This window comes from Coenobita brevimanus, chromosome 24 (genome assembly GCF_032717465.1).
Source record: "Coenobita brevimanus isolate Jiangsu-jjx chromosome 24, ASM3271746v2, whole genome shotgun sequence".
Taxonomy (NCBI): domain Eukaryota; kingdom Metazoa; phylum Arthropoda; class Malacostraca; order Decapoda; family Coenobitidae; genus Coenobita; species Coenobita brevimanus.
In genome coordinates this window covers 13343849-13350906 of record NC_136977.1, presented here as the reverse complement: position 1 = coordinate 13350906, position 7058 = coordinate 13343849, and positions in this window count along the sequence as shown.

The following is a 7058-nucleotide window of genomic DNA, read 5'->3' as shown; positions in this document are numbered from 1 at the left end:
GCATTGCCCGACTCTGGGCGACAGGGACGTAAGTCTCCCCTGACCACGTGCACCTATGATCTGGAACTCGCCCGCCACCACCATAGCAGGAAACGGAGACTACCTTGAAGGTTAGCTGACCCTCAACAGGGATCGGGATGGAGCTACTTCCTTAGCTCCAAGCAGCACCCTAGCGATGGCCAGCAGCCGTGCCCTTTGTGAGACAGCCCATAGCCGCTCAGACCTTCAGGAGACGGCTGGTAGCCACTCAGAAGGCTTCCCAGAGACAGCCTGCAGCAGCTCTGCCCTTCAGGGGACAGCCAGTAGCCGCTCCCCCCCTAAGAAACATGGCCTGTAGCTGAGCGCAGGTGACAGCCGGTAGCCGTGCTCTTAAAAGGCCATGGCCTGTAGCCGGGCCACATGGCAGGAGACGGCCAGTAGCCGCTCCCCCGTCAGGTGTTGCTATACCCTACAGGAACCAGTGACGGCCGATAGCCACGCTGGGGAGAGGAGAGTACGTCCCCTCTCCTCCTGTAATTGCCTCAGAGGACAAGACACAGGCGGCGGCCGGTAGCCACTCCTCGTTGGCACGTCGTCCTCCACACGGGACTTCGGCGACTGCCGGTAGCCACGCTGACAGGCAAGTGATGGCTGGTAGCCACTCGGAAGGCTTCCCAGAGATGGCTGCAGCTGCTCTGCCATTGAGGAGACGGCCAGTAGCTGCTCCCCCCTAAGAGCCACGGCCTGTAGCCGGAATTAGGCGATGGCCAGTAGCTGCGCCCTTAAAAAGGCCACGGCCTGTAGCCGGGCCACATGGCAGGAGACGGCTGGTAGCCATTCCCCTGTCAGGTGCTGCTATACCCCCCTACAGGAGCCAGCAATGGCCGGTAGCTGTGCTGGGGAGAGAAGGGTATGTCCCCTCTCCTCCTGTAGTTGCCTCAGAGGACAAGACACAGGCGACAGCCGGTAGCTGCTCCTCGTCAGCACGTCATCCTCCACACTGGGCTTCGGTGATGGCTGGTAGCCGCACTTCGCCTGCATTCCCATCAGGGAGTTGGGCCCAGACGACAGTCAATAGCCATGCTTACGACGAAGGGATGGTCAGTAGCTGCCCTCGTTTCATTGCCCATGGGAACCCAGCGACGGCCAGTAGCCACACCATGAAGCACCAAAGCCCTTCGCCCCCTGCGACTCCACTACGAGAGGGCATTTTCCCATCAGACCTGCCAACAGGCAGGGATGCAGACAACCCTACAGTCCACCACCAGGGAGGCAACCTTCAGGAGGAAGGCCCCTGCCCCGAGGATCCGTGGAGAGGCCCTATGCTATCCCCAGGGTTATTCTCCACCCAGCCAGCTCCAGAGGGACCCTACCTGATGGACTCCAAGGGAGGCTGACATCACAGCTCACTCCTGATGGCATCCCTGATGGCAGGAGACCGCAGCCGATGGGCCCCCAAGGCCGACCCCAGGACCCACGGTCGAGGCCTTTCCCCACCCGATGCAGACGACACTCTTCCTCAGTCAGCCGCCTGAGTGAGTGCTTCAGGAAACTCTTCAGCCCCAGTCCCGAGGGCCGGACCCCAGTTCCCAGCCCCGACAGTGTGGGGCCCTTCGCCGCATGCAGCCCCAGACGAGAGAGGATGCCCCTACGAGTGATCTCATGGCCGCAGGACACAAAGGCCCCTGGTGGAGCCCAGCCCCCATCAGGAGCCGGGCTGTGAGCTCTCCTGTCGCCCTCTGCCAACTCCGCCACTCTACCCAGTCCTGACAGGGAGTAACAGTGGAAGTACAGTGACAGTGAAACAGTGACCTAGACATTGGGCAGTGTGCTAAGATATTAGAGGGAAACTAAGTCCAAGATCTATCAGTGCTATAGTGACAAGTGTAGACCAACAGTTAAACAGTTACAGAGTGAGAGTAGCCAAGCAGTGATTACTGTGACCTCAGTGAACGTGTATCTCAGCTCTAGTAATATAATTCTTCCGTGACATAAGACCTATAGGCAAGCTGACCATTCTAATCACCATGTAGATTTCCCTCAAAGTGACAGTGACTGATTCCCCTGCCAAGTACCTTAAGTGCTGCTCATTGTGCTATCCACTTTTATCTGGAACTATAGTCCAAACAGTATCCTGCGAGATACTGCTACTCCTGATCTCAGTAAATGCCATATAATTGTCTGGATTTCTGTTTGTGACATCTACCTGTTCCACATGTAGAATTTACCAATATACGTGTAAGGTTGTTGGCCTGAGTTTTTGTGCCCTGTGTCTCTTTTAGTTTCCTAAGCTCCAGTCTAGAAAGGGAACCCAGCTGCAGAATAGGCATTCAAAGGACAGGAAGCCGACCCTTAAACACCTAGCATAACAGCCGAACTGCCTATTCCAACCACAGTGTAAATTTCCCTCAAAGTGACAGTGACTGATTCCCCTGCCCAACACCTTAAGTGCTGTTCATTGTATTATTCACTTTTATCCTGAACTATTGTCTCAACAGTACCCTGCGAGATACTGCAACTCCTGATCTCAGTACACGTTATATAATTGCCAATATTCCTGTTTGTGACATCTACCTGTTCAACATTCTGAATTTACGAATATACGTGTAAGGTTGTTCTGAGTTTTTGTGCCCTGTGTCTCTTTTAGTTTCCTAAGCTCCTGTCTGGAAAGGGAACCCAGCTGCAGAATAGGCGTTCAAGGGACGGGAAGCCGACCTTTAAACACCTAGCATAACACACACAAACCGCCTTCCCACCATGACGTGACATGTGGTAAGGGGGCGGAGCTAGTGACGTCAAAATGGCTAACCAATCTGGACACAGATGAGATTATCATATAGTGCTACATAGAGAGTTATTGTTGTTACGTATTCGGTGTTAATAAAAGTATCAGGAATAAAACAAAAATTCCTTGTCTTCATTTAAACGAATGCTTAGTCGATACCCCTGGGGGTAGGGGGGTTTCAAGAATACTCCCACAGTATCCCTGCTTGTCGTATGAGGTGACTAAAAGGGTTGGTGGTGGGTTAATGCCCCACCCCGTAAAAAGAACTAACTAAACAAGCGAATAAAGCGCCTCGGACCAGGACGGACCATACGTTGACATCTCCGACAGAGGACCGAGTGGCAGGAGTAAAATATGAGTTTTGGGCGAGAGTAGAAGCATGTATGGACAAATTTGAGAGGAGCGAGAGAGTGCTTTTGACTGGAGACATGAATGGCGAAGTTGGGAATGTACAAGTGGATGGAGTGGTTGGTCAGTGGGGTGTGCCAGCTGAAGTAGATGGGAATAGTAGTGCTTTGGTGGACATCTGTGCTGGTAAGGGGTTGACAATAGCCAACACCTACTTTCGGCATAAGATGATCCACCGGTATACATGGAGAGTAATGAGGAGGATGGATGGTGAACTTGTTGAACGAAAGGCAATGATTGACTACGTGTGTGTGGATGAGCGAATGACAAGACAAGTGTTGGATGCAAGAGTGTGGAGAGGGTGGGGGAATGGAGTCTCGGACCATCACTTAGTGATGGCCAAGATAAAGCTGCAAAGAAAATGGTTAAGGAGACGAAGGGGAATACAGGAGGAAACAGCTCCTGTGAGAAGAGTGGAGAATTTGCAAGATAGTGAGAAAATGGCAGAGTATAAGAGTATAGTGGAAGAAAGATTGGGAAGGTATGAGCTAGAGCAGATGTAAGGGATGGAAGACCTACGTAAGATATTCACGGAAGAGATAGGCGCAGTGTGTGAGGTGGTTTGTGGAGTGACGAGGAGATGCAAGGGTGTGCAAGGGAAAGCATGGTGGAATGATGAGGTGAAACAAGCTGTGGAACTAAAGAAGAAGGCATATAGTGAATGGTTAACGAGCAGAGGTAGGGGAGAAGATGAGAGAGAGAAGAGAGAGGTATATGTGAGCAGAAGGGAGGTGAAGAGACTTGTGAAGGAGAGTAAGAAGAAAGTGGATGAAGAGTTTGGGAGGAATCTGAGTGTGAAATGGAGGGAGAGTAAGAAATTGTTTTGGAAGGAGGTAAAGAAAGTAAGCCAGTGTGAAAGGGGAAATAGTAGGGGAGTGAAAGATAGGAATAATAGATTTTTGGTGGAGAAGAGAGAGAAATTGAGGAGATGGAAGGAGCACTTTGAGGATTTGTTGAATGTAGAGAATGAGAGCAATGCGAGTATAAGTGGTTGGGGAATGGCTGGGAGAAGAGATGAGAGGAGGGAGGAAGAGATCAGTAGGCCGGAAGTAGTGGAAGCAATGAAGATCAAGGTGGGAAAGGCCCCAGCAATTGATGGAGTGTGTGGTGAAATGCTGAGGTATGAGGGTGAGACTGTTGTGGAATGGACATGGAAGTTGTGTAGAATGGCTTGGGAAGAGGGAAGGGTTCCAGAGGACTGGAAATCAGGTATAATTGTTCCTTTATACAAAAGAAAAGGGGAGAGAGAAGTATGTGGTAACCACAGGGGTATTTGCCTTCTTAGTGTGACTGGTAAAATATATGGCAGAATACTCATTGATAGGGTTAGGCATATGACACAGGAGCTAGTTGGAGAAGAACAAGGGGGATTTAGGAAGGGAAAAGGGTGTGTAGATCAGATATTTGTTCTAAGATGTTTAGTGGAGAAGTATCTAGAGAAGGGAAAGAAAGTGTATACTCCCTTCATGGACTTGGAGAAAGCTTATGACAGAATAGGTAAGCAAGGTATGTGGAAGGTCTATCTATCTATCTATTGCCAGATGCCTCAATCCCCTTTGGGGTGGCCACAAACAAATCGCCTCCAAGTTGCCCTGTCCCCCGCCATTTCACTGCCCTGCTCCCAACTCACACCCCCCTCTCTCATATACCTCTCCACCCCATCCCTCCACCTCATCCTCGGCCTCCCCCTCCCTCTTCCCCCCTCCACCTCACTCATATACACTCTCTTCGTCAGTCTTTCACCCTCAATCCTCTCCACATGGCCAAACCACCTCAGTGTGTTCCTCATAAAGCTTCCTATCACATCCACACCACAACGTTCTTTTATATCCTCATTCGTCAACCTGTCTCTCCATGTGACTCCACAGGCTCCTCTTAAATAACTCATTTCCACTGCTCTCACTCTTGACTTGTGTCCTTCCAACAACGTCCAAGCTTCACTTCCGTACGTTAGAGTTGGTATCAATACTATCATGTAGTAACTTTTTCACTTCCATGCTCACTTCTCTGTTTCTTATCACTGCTTCCAAAGAACCAGCAACCTTTCTTCCCTGCTGTACCCTTTCAAGCACTTCACCCTCCAAACCTCCATCCTTACTCATCACACTACCCAAGTACTTAAACGTACTCACATTTTCCAATTCCTCACCATCCAACCTCGCTGTACATTCACTGACTTCACCTCTCTCAAAGACCATCACTTTACTCTTCCCTACATTCACCTTTAGATTCCGTTTCTTACACACTCTCCTGAACTCATCCACCAAGCCTTGCAGCTCCCCTTCGTCTTCACTCAACAACACAGTATCATCTGCAAACAACAGTACAGGGAGTTTCCAAACACTATCCTCTCTCACCAGGGCCACTCCAACATCCACTACCCTACCTTGTACCTCTTTTATTACCCCATCCATGTACAGATTGAACAACCATGGAGACATGACACATCCCTGTTTCAACCCAACTTTCAAAGAGAAAAATTCACTTAGTTCACCATCCACACGCACTGCAGCCTTTGCACCATCGTACATACTCTCCACAGCATTCAACTTCCCATCTACTCCATATATTCTTAACACTTTCCACAATCCTTGTCTATCCACCCTGTCATATGCTTTCTCCAAATCCATGAAAGCCGCATACAACTTCTTTCCCTTCTCTAGAAACTTTTCCATTAAAGATCTAAGAATGAATATCTGATCTACATAACATCTTCCCTTCCTAAAGCCTCCCTGTTCTTCTCCAACTAACTTCTCTGTTCTTTCTCTAACTCTGTCAATAAGTATCCTAGCATACACTTTTCCTATCATACTAAGAAGACAAATGCCCCTATGATTAAGACACTCTTCTTTTTCACCTTTTCCTTTGTACAAGGGAATAATTATACCTGACTTCCAATCCTCCGGGACTCTACCTTCCTCCCAGGCCAATCTGCACATCTTCCACATCCATTCTACTACTATCTCTCCCTCATGCTTCAGCATTTCAACACACACTCCATCAATTCCTGGGGCTTTCCCCGATTTAACTTTCTTCATTGCTTCCACAACTTCTGTCCTACTGATTTCTTCCTGTCTTCTCACCTCCCTCCTTCTCCCAGCCATTCCCCAGCCACTTATACTCGCATTACTTCCATCCTCTATGTTCAACAATTCCTTAAAGTGTTCTCTCCATCTGCTCACTTTTTCTCCCTTCTCCACTAGTAGTCTACCATTTTTATCTTTCACTCCCCTGCTAACTTCACTTCCACCCTGTCTTACTCTTTTCACCTCTTTCCAGAACATTTTCTTACAGTCCCTCCACTTTACACTCATATTCCTTCCAAATTGTGGAAGGTATTAAGAATATATGGCGTGGAGGGGAAATTGTTGAATGCTGTGAAGAGTACAGTATGTACGAAGGAGCTAGGGCTACGGTGCAAGTGGATGGCGAGCTGAGTGAGTTCTTTAATCTCAATGTGGGACTGAAACCGAGTTGTGTGATGTCTCCATGGCTGTTTAATATATACATGGATAGGGTTGTGAAGGAGGTGCAAGGAAGGGCAGTGGATGTGGGGGTGGCTCTAATGAATGAGGGTGAGATTTGGAAGATTCCGGTGTTGCTGTTTGCTGATGATACAGTATTGTTGAGGAGTTGCAAGGTTTGGTGAATGAATTTGGGACAGTGTGTAGGAGGAGGACGCTGAAAGTTAATGTAAACAAAAGTAAAGTTATTGTGTCTGAGAGGAATGAAGTCAAAGAAGGTACAGTGAGGTTGGATGGCGAGGATATAGAGAATGTGAGTGCATTCAAGTACTTGGGTAGTGTGATGAGTAAGGATGGAACTTTGGGGGATGAAGTGCTTGAAAGGGTACAGCAGGGAAGGAAGGTTGTTGGTTCACTGAAAG